This window comes from Schistocerca gregaria, chromosome 6, assembly GCF_023897955.1.
Source record: "Schistocerca gregaria isolate iqSchGreg1 chromosome 6, iqSchGreg1.2, whole genome shotgun sequence".
NCBI classification, from domain to species: domain Eukaryota; kingdom Metazoa; phylum Arthropoda; class Insecta; order Orthoptera; family Acrididae; genus Schistocerca; species Schistocerca gregaria.
In genome coordinates, this window is record NC_064925.1 from 188504829 (window position 1) to 188517976 (window position 13148).

The window sequence follows — 13148 nt, forward strand, 5'->3', positions numbered from 1 at the left end:
TGTGAAATGTCAATCAGCTCTAATCCAGGTTGGTGAATGTTGTTATTGCAGGAAGAATTGCTAGTGCAGAACAAAGAGTGATAGATTTAGTATTTGAAAGCAGTTAATAACTGAGTAGCTACTGGTGTCATGTGACACAAACTGGTTTGTGATGTAGTTGTCTATTCCTGAAATCTTGAAGCTTGCTAGTGTTTTGTGTCTTGACTGGCTCTGTATCTGCTTATGTGGTAGAGCTTCTGTGTATGTAACATGATGAATATTGCATGCAGAGTTTGTCCAATCTTTCTCCTAGACACAGGATGAGAGGTGCATCAGCTGCAATTGTGAACACCATCGACTTGTATCACATTGATGGGATTCAAAGTGCTGTCAAAATAGTAGAGTCTCACATCTAAATGCTATATGTTAATATTAGCATAGTGGTCTGCTGTCTAAACACTTCAGTGTTGTGGTATTCATTGGCTGACACTTTTGGAATTTATTTAGGTAACTGTATGTAATGGCAGATTGCCAGACATGTGGGAAAATACTTTGTGGGTCACACCAGTGAAATTTGTACATGACATGCTGATGCACCACAGATTTGCAGTAATAGTTGGTTTTTAGGTGAAGGGCAGTGGCTTATTACACAGGCAGATATGCTTCAGTTAAGAACCTGATGAGGTGTCACCTGCAGTCTGTATTATGAGGCTGCAGCTGGATAGCAAGGCCACTAGGAAAGTTACTTGAAACATAATGTTAAATAAACTTCCTGTAAAGGGGTAGCTTGCACACTTAATGATGAAAGATACACCTTCCTTCACATGTTTGTTTATGCTGCTCAAACAATTATGGCATCAGCTGCAGCCATGAAGATGAATAAAGATAAATATTGTGGGTCTGTGTGCAGACAGTATGTGATAGTGGCTTACAGGCACCAGAAGCTTTGTAGGCGTTAGAGAAAAATAAATATTAGGTAATGCAAGCTAATTTTAGAGCGCTAGAGTGTATTTAAGCAGTAGTCTAAGTGAAAGTATGTGAGTGAGAAAGATTTGGAACATGCAGCTATCTTGTGTAAAGTTGGTGTAAGGTTTCCAAATGTTGTGTGTGGCAGTAGGTGTGTGTTATGAAATGACATGATTGAGACAGTAGCAAGAGATGCTGTGACAACTGAGTGTGATACTGAGGAAGAGAAGAGGCTTTTGCCTGTGCTAGGCTTAGCCTGGCTGTGATTTGTGTTGAAGGGGTGCTAGTGACATGTACTTGTGGTTTTGGTGTGCTTGCTGACTTGTTATTAGAGTGACATTTTAGATGTGCATTGGTGATGTAAGGGATAGGTTTATTGCCAGTTTTGTCATGTTCTGTTGTGAATGAAAGAAAGTGGAGGAGAACTGCGTAAATGGAGAGCATAGTTTGTGACAAGTGGGTGCAGATATGAAGCGAAACTTGTGTAGTTGGCTGATGGTATTAGCAGCTGATGTGAGGCATGAGAGAGTGAGATTGCGAAAAAAAATGTGGAACGCTTCACGATTTTGCGTGTCATCCTTGCGCAGGGGCCATGCTAATCTTCTCTGTATCGTTCCAATTTTAGTATATGTACCGCCGAAGCGAGTACATTCCAAGAGCCCTCTGAAATTGTATATATAGTTATGGCGTCGCGTCAAACGTGGTTCGGCTTGGACGTAGGTTTACACAGCTCTGGCGAGGAACACAAGGCCTGCCGAGTGCTAATTTGTGAACTAATTACTGCGAGGTGTCGTTCTTAGTAAGTGGCAGCTCTGTCAACTGTAGATTTGGCAGTTTTGGGTGTAAAACTTAGATCGTAGAGTCGTTTGCTCTCGCACCATCCACCCAGAGCAGCAGCAGTTTCACACAGCTGCCGCTAGGCGGCAGCAAGACGTGTTGGCAGCTATTGTCGCCATGTTCTCACATCCCGAGTTTAGTGTCTTATAGGCATACGTATGAAACACACTTCTCTAATGTGTGGGATAAATGACTCTGACTGGAGCAGGTAGCAGGTCTTCAAGACTCTCAAAACAAGCGAATATTTTGGCCAAAGTGTCTTCACTGCTAACACAAATTGCATTACTCTTGCAGTGGTACTTTCTTACGATACCTATCGATTTAATTACAGAGTGCTCATATGCAATGCAACTTTTAACTCACACATCAAGTACAACACAAGGAGACACAGCCTGTGACCATGTAAATTACTGAGGAACTCCACAGAGACCAAGCATGGTTCTATTCATCCAATGGCGCCAGAAGACAATAGTGACTGCAAGAAGAGACACAGTAGCCTCACGAACCATTAAAAACAGCATTCGTATTGCACACTTTGAAACACAGCAGTGTAGGTCATTACTAGGGCATGGATGGTTTAATGCGACTTGTGTGAGATAGTAGTAGGAATGATGGACATAGTTCCGTTTTCAGTACAATACCAGGTGATATATTTGTGTTGATCCAGGTGTACACAGGGCAGGTCTACTTGACAACAGTGAAACACTGTGATTGAGGTGTGTGAATGAGCCTAAAATATCGAGGGGACATGTGGTAAGAGAAACCAGGTTAGCATTGTGTTAGTAGCTGTAGTTATGTTCCTGTGAAATGTCAATCAGCTGTAATCCAGGTTGGTGAATGTTGTTATTGCAGGAAGAATTGCTAGTGCAGAACAAAGAGTGATAGATTTAGTATTTGAAAGCAGTTAATAACTGAGTAGCTACTGGTGTCATGTGACACAAACTGGTTTGTGATGTAGTTGTCTATTCCTGAAATCTTGAAGCTTGCTAGTGTTTTGTGTCTTGACTGGCTCTGTATCTGCTTATGTGGTAGAGCTTCTGTGTATGTAACATGATGAATATTGCATGCAGAGTTTGTCCAATCTTTCTCCTAGACACAGGATGAGAGGTGCATCAGCTGCAATTGTGAACACCATCGACTTGTATCACATTGATGGGATTCAAAGTGCTGTCAAAATAGTAGAGTCTCACATCTAAATGCTATATGTTAATATTAGCATACTGGTCTGCTGTCTAAACACTTCAGTGTTGTGGTATTCATTGGCTGACACTTTTGGAATTTATTTAGGTAACTGTATGTAATGGCAGATTGCCAGACATGTGGGAAAATACTTTGTGGGTCACACCAGTGAAATTTGTACATGACATGCTGATGCACCACAGATTTGCAGTAATAGTTGGTTTTTAGGTGAAGGGCAGTGGCTTATTACACAGTCAGATATGCTTCAGTTAAGAACCTGATGAGGTGTCACCTGCAGTCTGTATTATGAGGCTGCAGCTGGATAGCAAGGCCACTAGGAAAGTTACTTGAAACATAATGTTAAATAACGCGATCTAGTGTGGGTAGCTTGCACACTTAATCATGAAACATACACCTTCCTTCACATGTTTGTTTATGCTGCTCAAACAATTATGGCATCAGCTGCAGCCATGAAGATGAATAAAGATAAATATTGTGGGTCTGTGTGCAGACAGTATGTGATAGTGGCTTACAGGCACCAGAAGCTTTGTAGGCGTTAGAGAAAAATAAATATTAGGTAATGCAAGCTAATTTTAGAGCGCTAGAGTGTATTTAAGCAGTAGTCTAAGTGAAAGTATGTGAGTGAGAAAGATTTGGAACATGCAGCTATCTTGTGTAAAGTTGGTGTAAGGTTTCCAAATGTTGTGTGTGGCAGTAGGTGTGTGTTATGAAATGACATGATTGAGACAGTAGCAAGAGATGCTGTGACAGCTGAGTGTGATACTGAGGAAGAGAAGAGGCTTTTGCCTGTGCTAGGCTTAGCCTGGCTGTGATTTGTGTTGAAGGGGTGCTAGTGACATGTACTTGTGGTTTTGGTGTGCTTGCTGACTTGTTATTAGAGTGACATTTTAGATGTGCATTGGTGATGTAAGGGATAGGTTTATTGCCAGTTTTGTCATGTTCTGTTGTGAATGAAAGAAAGTGGAGGAGAACTGCGTAAATGGAGAGCATAGTTTGTGACAAGTGGGTGCAGATATGAAGCGAAACTTGTGTAGTTGGCTGATGGTATTAGCAGCTGATGTGAGGCATGAGAGAGTGAGATTGCGAAAAAAAATGTGGAACGCTTCACGATTTTGCGTGTCATCCTTGCGCAGGGGCCATGCTAATCTTCTCTGTATCGTTCCAATTTTAGTATATGTACCGCCGAAGCGAGTACATTCCAAGAGCCCTCTGAAATTGTATATATAGTTATGGCGTCGCGTCAAACATGGTTCGGCTTGGACGTAGGTTTACACAGCTCTGGCGAGGAACACAAGGCCTGCCGAGTGCTAATTTGTGAACTAATTACTGCGAGGTGTCGTTCTTAGTAAGTGGCAGCTCTGTCAACTGTAGATTTGGCAGTTTTGGGTGTAAAACTTAGATCGTAGAGTCGTTTGCTCTCGCACCATCCACCCAGAGCAGCAGCAGTTTCACACAGCTGCCGCTAGGCGGCAGCAAGACGTGTTGGCAGCTATTGTCGCCATGTTCTCACATCCCGAGTTTAGTGTCTTATAGGCATACGTATGAAACACACTTCTCTAATGTGTGGGATAAATGACTCTGACTGGAGCAGGTAGCAGGTCTTCAAGACTCTCAAAACAAGCGAATATTTTGGCCAAACTGTCTTCACTGCTAACACAAATTGCATTACTCTTGCAGTGGTACTTTCTTACGATAACTATCGATTTAATTACAGAGTGCTCATATGCAATGCAACTTTTAACTCACACATCAAGTACAACACAAGAAGACACAGCCTGTGACCATGTAAATTACTGAGGAACTCCACAGAGACCAAGCATGGTTCTATTCATCCAATGGCGCCAGAAGACAATAGTGACTGTAAGAAGAGACACAGTAGCCTCACGAACCATTAAAAACAGCATTCGTATTGCACACTTTGAAACACAGCAGTGTAGGTCATTACTAGGGCATGGATGGGTTAATGCGACTTGTGTGAGATAGTAGTAGGAATGATGGACATAGTTCCGTTTTCAGTACAATACCAGGTGATATATTTGTGTTGATCCAGGTGTACACAGGGCAGGTCTACTTGACAACAGTGAAACACTGTGATTGAGGTGTGTGAATGAGCCTAAAATATCGAGGGGACATGTGGTAAGAGAAACCAGGTTAGCATTGTGTTAGTAGCTGTAGTTATGTTCCTGTGAAATGTCAATCAGCTCTAATCCAGGTTGGTGAATGTTGTTATTGCAGGAAGAATTGCTAGTGCAGAACAAAGAGTGATAGATTTAGTATTTGAAAGCAGTTAATAACTGAGTAGCTACTGGTGTCATGTGACACAAACTGGTTTGTGATGTAGTTGTCTATTCCTGAAATCTTGAAGCTTGCTAGTGTTTTGTGTCTTGACTGGCTCTGTATCTGCTTATGTGGTAGAGCTTCTGTGTATGTAACATGATGAATATTGCATGCAGAGTTTGTCCAATCTTTCTCCTAGACACAGGATGAGAGGTGCATCAGCTGCAATTGTGAACACCATCGACTTGTATCACATTGATGGGATTCAAAGTGCTGTCAAAATAGTAGAGTCTCACATCTAAATGCTATATGTTAATATTAGCATAGTGGTCTGCTGTCTAAACACTTCAGTGTTGTGGTATTCATTGGCTGACACTTTTGGAATTTATTTAGGTAACTGTATGTAATGGCAGATTGCCAGACATGTGGGAAAATACTTTGTGGGTCACACCAGTGAAATTTGTACATGACATGCTGATGCACCACAGATTTGCAGTAATAGTTGGTTTTTAGGTGAAGGGCAGTGGCTTATTACACAGGCAGATATGCTTCAGTTAAGAACCTGATGAGGTGTCACCTGCAGTCTGTATTATGAGGCTGCAGCTGGATAGCAAGGCCACTAGGAAAGTTACTTGAAACATAATGTTAAATAAACTTCCTGTAAAGGGGTAGCTTGCACACTTAATCATGAAACATACACCTTCCTTCACATGTTTGTTTATGCTGCTCAAACAATTATGGCATCAGCTGCAGCCATGAAGATGAATAAAGATAAATATTGTGGGTCTGTGTGCAGACAGTATGTGATAGTGGCTTACAGGCACCAGAAGCTTTGTAGGCGTTAGAGAAAAATAAATATTAGGTAATGCAAGCTAATTTTAGAGCGCTAGAGTGTATTTAAGCAGTAGTCTAAGTGAAAGTATGTGAGTGAGAAAGATTTGGAACATGCAGCTATCTTGTGTAAAGTTGGTGTAAGGTTTCCAAATGTTGTGTGTGGCAGTAGGTGTGTGTTATGAAATGACATGATTGAGACAGTAGCAAGAGATGCTGTGACAACTGAGTGTGATACTGAGGAAGAGAAGAGGCTTTTGCCTGTGCTAGGCTTAGCCTGGCTGTGATTTGTGTTGAAGGGGTGCTAGTGACATGTACTTGTGGTTTTGGTGTGCTTGCTGACTTGTTATTAGAGTGACATTTTAGATGTGCATTGGTGATGTAAGGGATAGGTTTATTGCCAGTTTTGTCATGTTCTGTTGTGAATGAAAGAAAGTGGAGGAGAACTGCGTAAATGGAGAGCATAGTTTGTGACAAGTGGGTGCAGATATGAAGCGAAACTTGTGTAGTTGGCTGATGGTATTAGCAGCTGATGTGAGGCATGAGAGAGTGAGATTGCGAAAAAAAATGTGGAACGCTTCACGATTTTGCGTGTCATCCTTGCGCAGGGGCCATGCTAATCTTCTCTGTATCGTTCCAATTTTAGTATATGTACCGCCGAAGCGAGTACATTCCAAGAGCCCTCTGAAATTGTATATATAGTTATGGCGTCGCGTCAAACATGGTTCGGCTTGGACGTAGGTTTACACAGCTCTGGCGAGGAACACAAGGCCTGCCGAGTGCTAATTTGTGAACTAATTACTGCGAGGTGTCGTTCTTAGTAAGTGGCAGCTCTGTCAACTGTAGATTTGGCAGTTTTGGGTGTAAAACTTAGATCGTAGAGTCGTTTGCTCTCGCACCATCCACCCAGAGCAGCAGCAGTTTCACACAGCTGCCACTAGGCGGCAGCAAGACGTGTTGGCAGCTATTGTCGCCATGTTCTCACATCCCGAGTTTAGTGTCTTATAGGCATACGTATGAAACACACTTCTCTAATGTGTGGGATAAATGACTCTGACTGGAGCAGGTAGCAGGTCTTCAAGACTCTCAAAACAAGCGAATATTTTGGCCAAACTGTCTTCACTGCTAACACAAATTGCATTACTCTTGCAGTGGTACTTTCTTACGATACCTATCGATTTAATTACAGAGTGCTCATATGCAATGCAACTTTTAACTCACACATCAAGTACAACACAAGAAGACACAGCCTGTGTCCATGTAAATTACTGAGGAACTCCACAGAGACCAAGCATGGTTCTATTCATCCAATGGCGCCAGAAGACAATAGTGACTGCAAGAAGAGACACAGTAGCCTCACAAACCATTAAAAACAGCATTCGTATTGCACACTTTGAAACACAGCAGTGTAGGTCATTACTAGGGCATGGATGGGTTAATGCGACTTGTGTGAGATAGTAGTAGGAATGATGGACATAGTTCCGTTTTCAGTACAATACCAGGTGATATATTTGTGTTGATCCAGGTGTACACAGGGCAGGTCTACTTGACAACAGTGAAACACTGTGATTGAGGTGTGTGAATGAGCCTAAAATATCGAGGGGACATGTGGTAAGAGAAACCAGGTTAGCATTGTGTTAGTAGCTGTAGTTATGTTCCTGTGAAATGTCAATCAGCTCTAATCCAGGTTGGTGAATGTTGTTATTGCAGGAAGAATTGCTAGTGCAGAACAAAGAGTGATAGATTTAGTATTTGAAAGCAGTTAATAACTGAGTAGCTACTGGTGTCATGTGACACAAACTGGTTTGTGATGTAGTTGTCTATTCCTGAAATCTTGAAGCTTGCTAGTGTTTTGTGTCTTGACTGGCTCTGTATCTGCTTATGTGGTAGAGCTTCTGTGTATGTAACATGATGAATATTGCATGCAGAGTTTGTCCAATCTTTCTCCTAGACACAGGATGAGAGGTGCATCAGCTACAATTGTGAACACCATCGACTTGTATCACATTGATGGGATTCAAAGTGCTGTCAAAATAGTAGAGTCTCACATCTAAATGCTATATGTTAATATTAGCATACTGGTCTGCTGTCTAAACACTTCAGTGTTGTGGTATTCATTGGCTGACACTTTTGGAATTTATTTAGGTAACTGTATGTAATGGCAGATAACCAGACATGTGGGAAAATACTTTGTGGGTCACACCAGTGAAATTTGTACATGACATGCTGATGCACCACAGATTTGCAGTAATAGTTGGTTTTTAGGTGAAGGGCAGTGGCTTATTACACAGGCAGATATGCTTCAGTTAAGAACCTGATGAGGTGTCACCTGCAGTCTGTATTATGAGGCTGCAGCTGGATAGCAAGGCCACTAGGAAAGTTACTTGAAACATAATGTTAAATAAACTTCCTGTAAAGGGGTAGCTTGCACACTTAATGATGAAAGATACACCTTCCTTCACATGTTTGTTTATGCTGCTCAAACAATTATGGCATCAGCTGCAGCCATGAAGATGAATAAAGATAAATATTGTGGGTCTGTGTGCAGACAGTATGTGATAGTGGCTTACAGGCACCAGAAGCTTTGTAGGCGTTAGAGAAAAATAAATATTAGGTAATGCAAGCTAATTTTAGAGCGCTAGAGTGTATTTAAGCAGTAGTCTAAGTGAAAGTATGTGAGTGAGAAAGATTTGGAACATGCAGCTATCTTGTGTAAAGTTGGTGTAAGGTTTCCAAATGTTGTGTGTGGCAGTAGGTGTGTGTTATGAAATGACATGATTGAGACAGTAGCAAGAGATGCTGTGACAACTGAGTGTGATACTGAGGAAGAGAAGAGGCTTTTGCCTGTGCTAGGCTTAGCCTGGCTGTGATTTGTGTTGAAGGGGTGCTAGTGACATGTACTTGTGGTTTTGGTGTGCTTGCTGACTTGTTATTAGAGTGACATTTTAGATGTGCATTGGTGATGTAAGGGATAGGTTTATTGCCAGTTTTGTCATGTTCTGTTGTGAATGAAAGAAAGTGGAGGAGAACTGCGTAAATGGAGAGCATAGTTTGTGACAAGTGGGTGCAGATATGAAGCGAAACTTGTGTAGTTGGCTGATGGTATTAGCAGCTGATGTGAGGCATGAGAGAGTGAGATTGCGAAAAAAAATGTGGAACGCTTCACGATTTTGCGTGTCATCCTTGCGCAGGGGCCATGCTAATCTTCTCTGTATCGTTCCAATTTTAGTATATGTACCGCCGAAGCGAGTACATTCCAAGAGCCCTCTGAAATTGTATATATAGTTATGGCGTCGCGTCAAACATGGTTCGGCTTGGACGTAGGTTTACACAGCTCTGGCGAGGAACACAAGGCCTGCCGAGTGCTAATTTGTGAACTAATTACTGCGAGGTGTCGTTCTTAGTAAGTGGCAGCTCTGTCAACTGTAGATTTGGCAGTTTTGGGTGTAAAACTTAGATCGTAGAGTCGTTTGCTCTCGCACCATCCACCCAGAGCAGCAGCAGTTTCACACAGCTGCCGCTAGGCGGCAGCAAGACGTGTTGGCAGCTATTGTCGCCATGTTCTCACATCCCGAGTTTAGTGTCTTATAGGCATACGTATGAAACACACTTCTCTAATGTGTGGGATAAATGACTCTGACTGGAGCAGGTAGCAGGTCTTCAAGACTCTCAAAACAAGCTAATATTTTGGCCGAAGTGTCTTCACTGCTAACACAAATTGCATTACTCTTGCAGTGGTACTTTCTTACGATACCTATCGATTTAATTACAGAGTGCTCATATGCAATGCAACTTTTAACTCACACATCAAGTACAACACAAGAAGACACAGCCTGTGACCATGTAAATTACTGAGGAACTCCACAGAGACCAAGCATGGTTCTATTCATCCAATGGCGCCAGAAGACAATAGTGACTGCAAGAAGAGACACAGTAGCCTCACAAACCATTAAAAACAGCATTCGTATTGCACACTTTGAAACACAGCAGTGTAGGTCATTACTAGGGCATGGATGGGTTAATGCGACTTGTGTGAGATAGTAGTAGGAATGATGGACATAGTTCCGTTTTCAGTACAATACCAGGTGATATATTTGTGTTGATCCAGGTGTACACAGGGCAGGTCTACTTGACAACAGTGAAACACTGTGATTGAGGTGTGTGAATGAGCCTAAAATATCGAGGGGACATGTGGTAAGAGAAACCAGGTTAGCATTGTGTTAGTAGCTGTAGTTATGTTCCTGTGAAATGCCAATCAGCTCTAATCCAGGTTGGTGAATGTTGTTATTGCAGGAAGAATTGCTAGTGCAGAACAAAGAGTGATAGATTTAGTATTTGAAAGCAGTTAATAACTGAGTAGCTACTGGTGTCATGTGACACAAACTGGTTTGTGATGTAGTTGTCTATTCCTGAAATCTTGAAGCTTGCTAGTGTTTTGTGTCTTGACTGGCTCTGTATCTGCTTATGTGGTAGAGCTTCTGTGTATGTAACATGATGAATATTGCATGCAGAGTTTGTCCAATCTTTCTCCTAGACACAGGATGAGAGGTGCATCAGCTGCAATTGTGAACACCATCGACTTGTATCACATTGATGGGATTCAAAGTGCTGTCAAAATAGTAGAGTCTCACATCTAAATGCTATATGTTAATATTAGCATACTGGTCTGCTGTCTAAACACTTCAGTGTTGTGGTATTCATTGGCTGACACTTTTGGAATTTATTTAGGTAACTGTATGTAATGGCAGATAACCAGACATGTGGGAAAATACTTTGTGGGTCACACCAGTGAAATTTGTACATGACATGCTGATGCACCACAGATTTGCAGTAATAGTTGGTTTTTAGGTGAAGGGCAGTGGCTTATTACACAGGCAGATATGCTTCAGTTAAGAACCTGATGAGGTGTCACCTGCAGTCTGTATTATGAGGCTGCAGCTGGATAGCAAGGCCACTAGGAAAGTTACTTGAAACATAATGTTAAATAAACTTCCTGTAAAGGGGTAGCTTGCACACTTAATGATGAAAGATACACCTTCCTTCACATGTTTGTTTATGCTGCTCAAACAATTATGGCATCAGCTGCAGCCATGAAGATGAATAAAGATAAATATTGTGGGTCTGTGTGCAGACAGTATGTGATAGTGGCTTACAGGCACCAGAAGCTTTGTAGGCGTTAGAGAAAAATAAATATTAGGTAATGCAAGCTAATTTTAGAGCGCTAGAGTGTATTTAAGCAGTAGTCTAAGTGAAAGTATGTGAGTGAGAAAGATTTGGAACATGCAGCTATCTTGTGTAAAGTTGGTGTAAGGTTTCCAAATGTTGTGTGTGGCAGTAGGTGTGTGTTATGAAATGACATGATTGAGACAGTAGCAAGAGATGCTGTGACAACTGAGTGTGATACTGAGGAAGAGAAGAGGCTTTTGCCTGTGCTAGGCTTAGCCTGGCTGTGATTTGTGTTGAAGGGGTGCTAGTGACATGTACTTGTGGTTTTGGTGTGCTTGCTGACTTGTTATTAGAGTGACATTTTAGATGTGCATTGGTGATGTAAGGGATAGGTTTATTGCCAGTTTTGTCATGTTCTGTTGTGAATGAAAGAAAGTGGAGGAGAACTGCGTAAATGGAGAGCATAGTTTGTGACAAGTGGGTGCAGATATGAAGCGAAACTTGTGTAGTTGATGGTATTAGCAGCTGATGTGAGGCATGAGAGAGTGAGATTGCGAAAAAAAATGTGGAACGCTTCACGATTTTGCGTGTCATCCTTGCGCAGGGGCCATGCTAATCTTCTCTGTATCGTTCCAATTTTAGTATATGTACCGCCGAAGCGAGTACATTCCAAGAGCCCTCTGAAATTGTATATTTAGTTATGGCGTCGCGTCAAACATGGTTCGGCTTGGACGTAGGTTTACACAGCTCTGGCGAGGAACACAAGGCCTGCCGAGTGCTAATTTGTGAACTAATTACTGCGAGGTGTCGTTCTTAGTAAGTGGCAGCTCTGTCAACTGTAGATTTGGCAGTTTTGGGTGTAAAACTTAGATCGTAGAGTCGTTTGCTCTCGCACCATCCACCCAGAGCAGCAGCAGTTTCACACAGCTGCCGCTAGGCGGCAGCAAGACGTGTTGGCAGCTATTGTCGCCATGTTCTCACATCCCGAGTTTAGTGTCTTATAGGCATACGTATGAAACACACTTCTCTAATGTGTGGGATAAATGACTCTGACTGGAGCAGGTAGCAGGTCTTCAAGACTCTCAAAACAAGCTAATATTTTGGCCGAAGTGTCTTCACTGCTAACACAAATTGCATTACTCTTGCAGTGGTACTTTCTTACGATACCTATCGATTTAATTACAGAGTGCTCATATGCAATGCAACTTTTAACTCACACATCAAGTACAACACAAGAAGACACAGCCTGTGACCATGTAAATTACTGAGGAACTCCACAGAGACCAAGCATGGTTCTATTCATCCAATGGCGCCAGAAGACAATAGTGACTGCAAGAAGAGACACAGTAGCCTCACAAACCATTAAAAACAGCATTCGTATTGCACACTTTGAAACACAGCAGTGTAGGTCATTACTAGGGCATGGATGGGTTAATGCGACTTGTGTGAGATAGTAGTAGGAATGATGGACATAGTTCCGTTTTCAGTACAATACCAGGTGATATATTTGTGTTGATCCAGGTGTACACAGGGCAGGTCTACTTGACAACAGTGAAACACTGTGATTGAGGTGTGTGAATGAGCCTAAAATATCGAGGGGACATGTGGTAAGAGAAACCAGGTTAGCATTGTGTTAGTAGCTGTAGTTATGTTCCTGTGAAATGTCAATCAGCTCTAATCCAGGTTGGTGAATGTTGTTATTGCAGGAAGAATTGCTAGTGCAGAACAAAGAGTGATAGATTTAGTATTTGAAAGCAGTTAATAACTGAGTAGCTACTGGTGTCATGTGACACAAACTGGTTTGTGATGTAGTTGTCTATTCCTGAAATCTTGAAGCTTGCTAGTGTTTTGTGTCTTGACTGGCTCTGTATCTGCTTATGTGGTAGAGCTTC

At 41.9% G+C, this 13148-nt stretch overlaps 5 non-coding genes across 5 annotated transcripts; all 5 read right to left on the reverse strand.

Moving 5' to 3' along the window:
* Positions 1–1487: 1487 nt before the first annotated feature.
* LOC126279534 (U6 spliceosomal RNA) lies at positions 1488–1594 on the reverse strand. The gene has a single exon (XR_007551009.1). It is a non-coding gene; the product is annotated as a U6 spliceosomal RNA (small nuclear RNA).
* A 2476-nt stretch (positions 1595–4070) lies between these two features.
* Positions 4071–4177, reverse strand: LOC126279535 (U6 spliceosomal RNA). Its single transcript, XR_007551010.1, has one exon. It is a non-coding gene; the product is annotated as a U6 spliceosomal RNA (small nuclear RNA).
* Positions 4178–6653: 2476 nt separating this feature from the next.
* Positions 6654–6760, reverse strand: LOC126279536 (U6 spliceosomal RNA). Its single transcript, XR_007551011.1, has one exon. It is a non-coding gene; the product is annotated as a U6 spliceosomal RNA (small nuclear RNA).
* A 2476-nt stretch (positions 6761–9236) lies between these two features.
* On the reverse strand, positions 9237–9343 carry LOC126279538 (U6 spliceosomal RNA). The gene has a single exon (XR_007551012.1). It is a non-coding gene; the product is annotated as a U6 spliceosomal RNA (small nuclear RNA).
* Positions 9344–11815: 2472 nt separating this feature from the next.
* LOC126279539 (U6 spliceosomal RNA) lies at positions 11816–11922 on the reverse strand. The gene has a single exon (XR_007551013.1). It is a non-coding gene; the product is annotated as a U6 spliceosomal RNA (small nuclear RNA).
* Positions 11923–13148: the final 1226 nt, after the last annotated feature.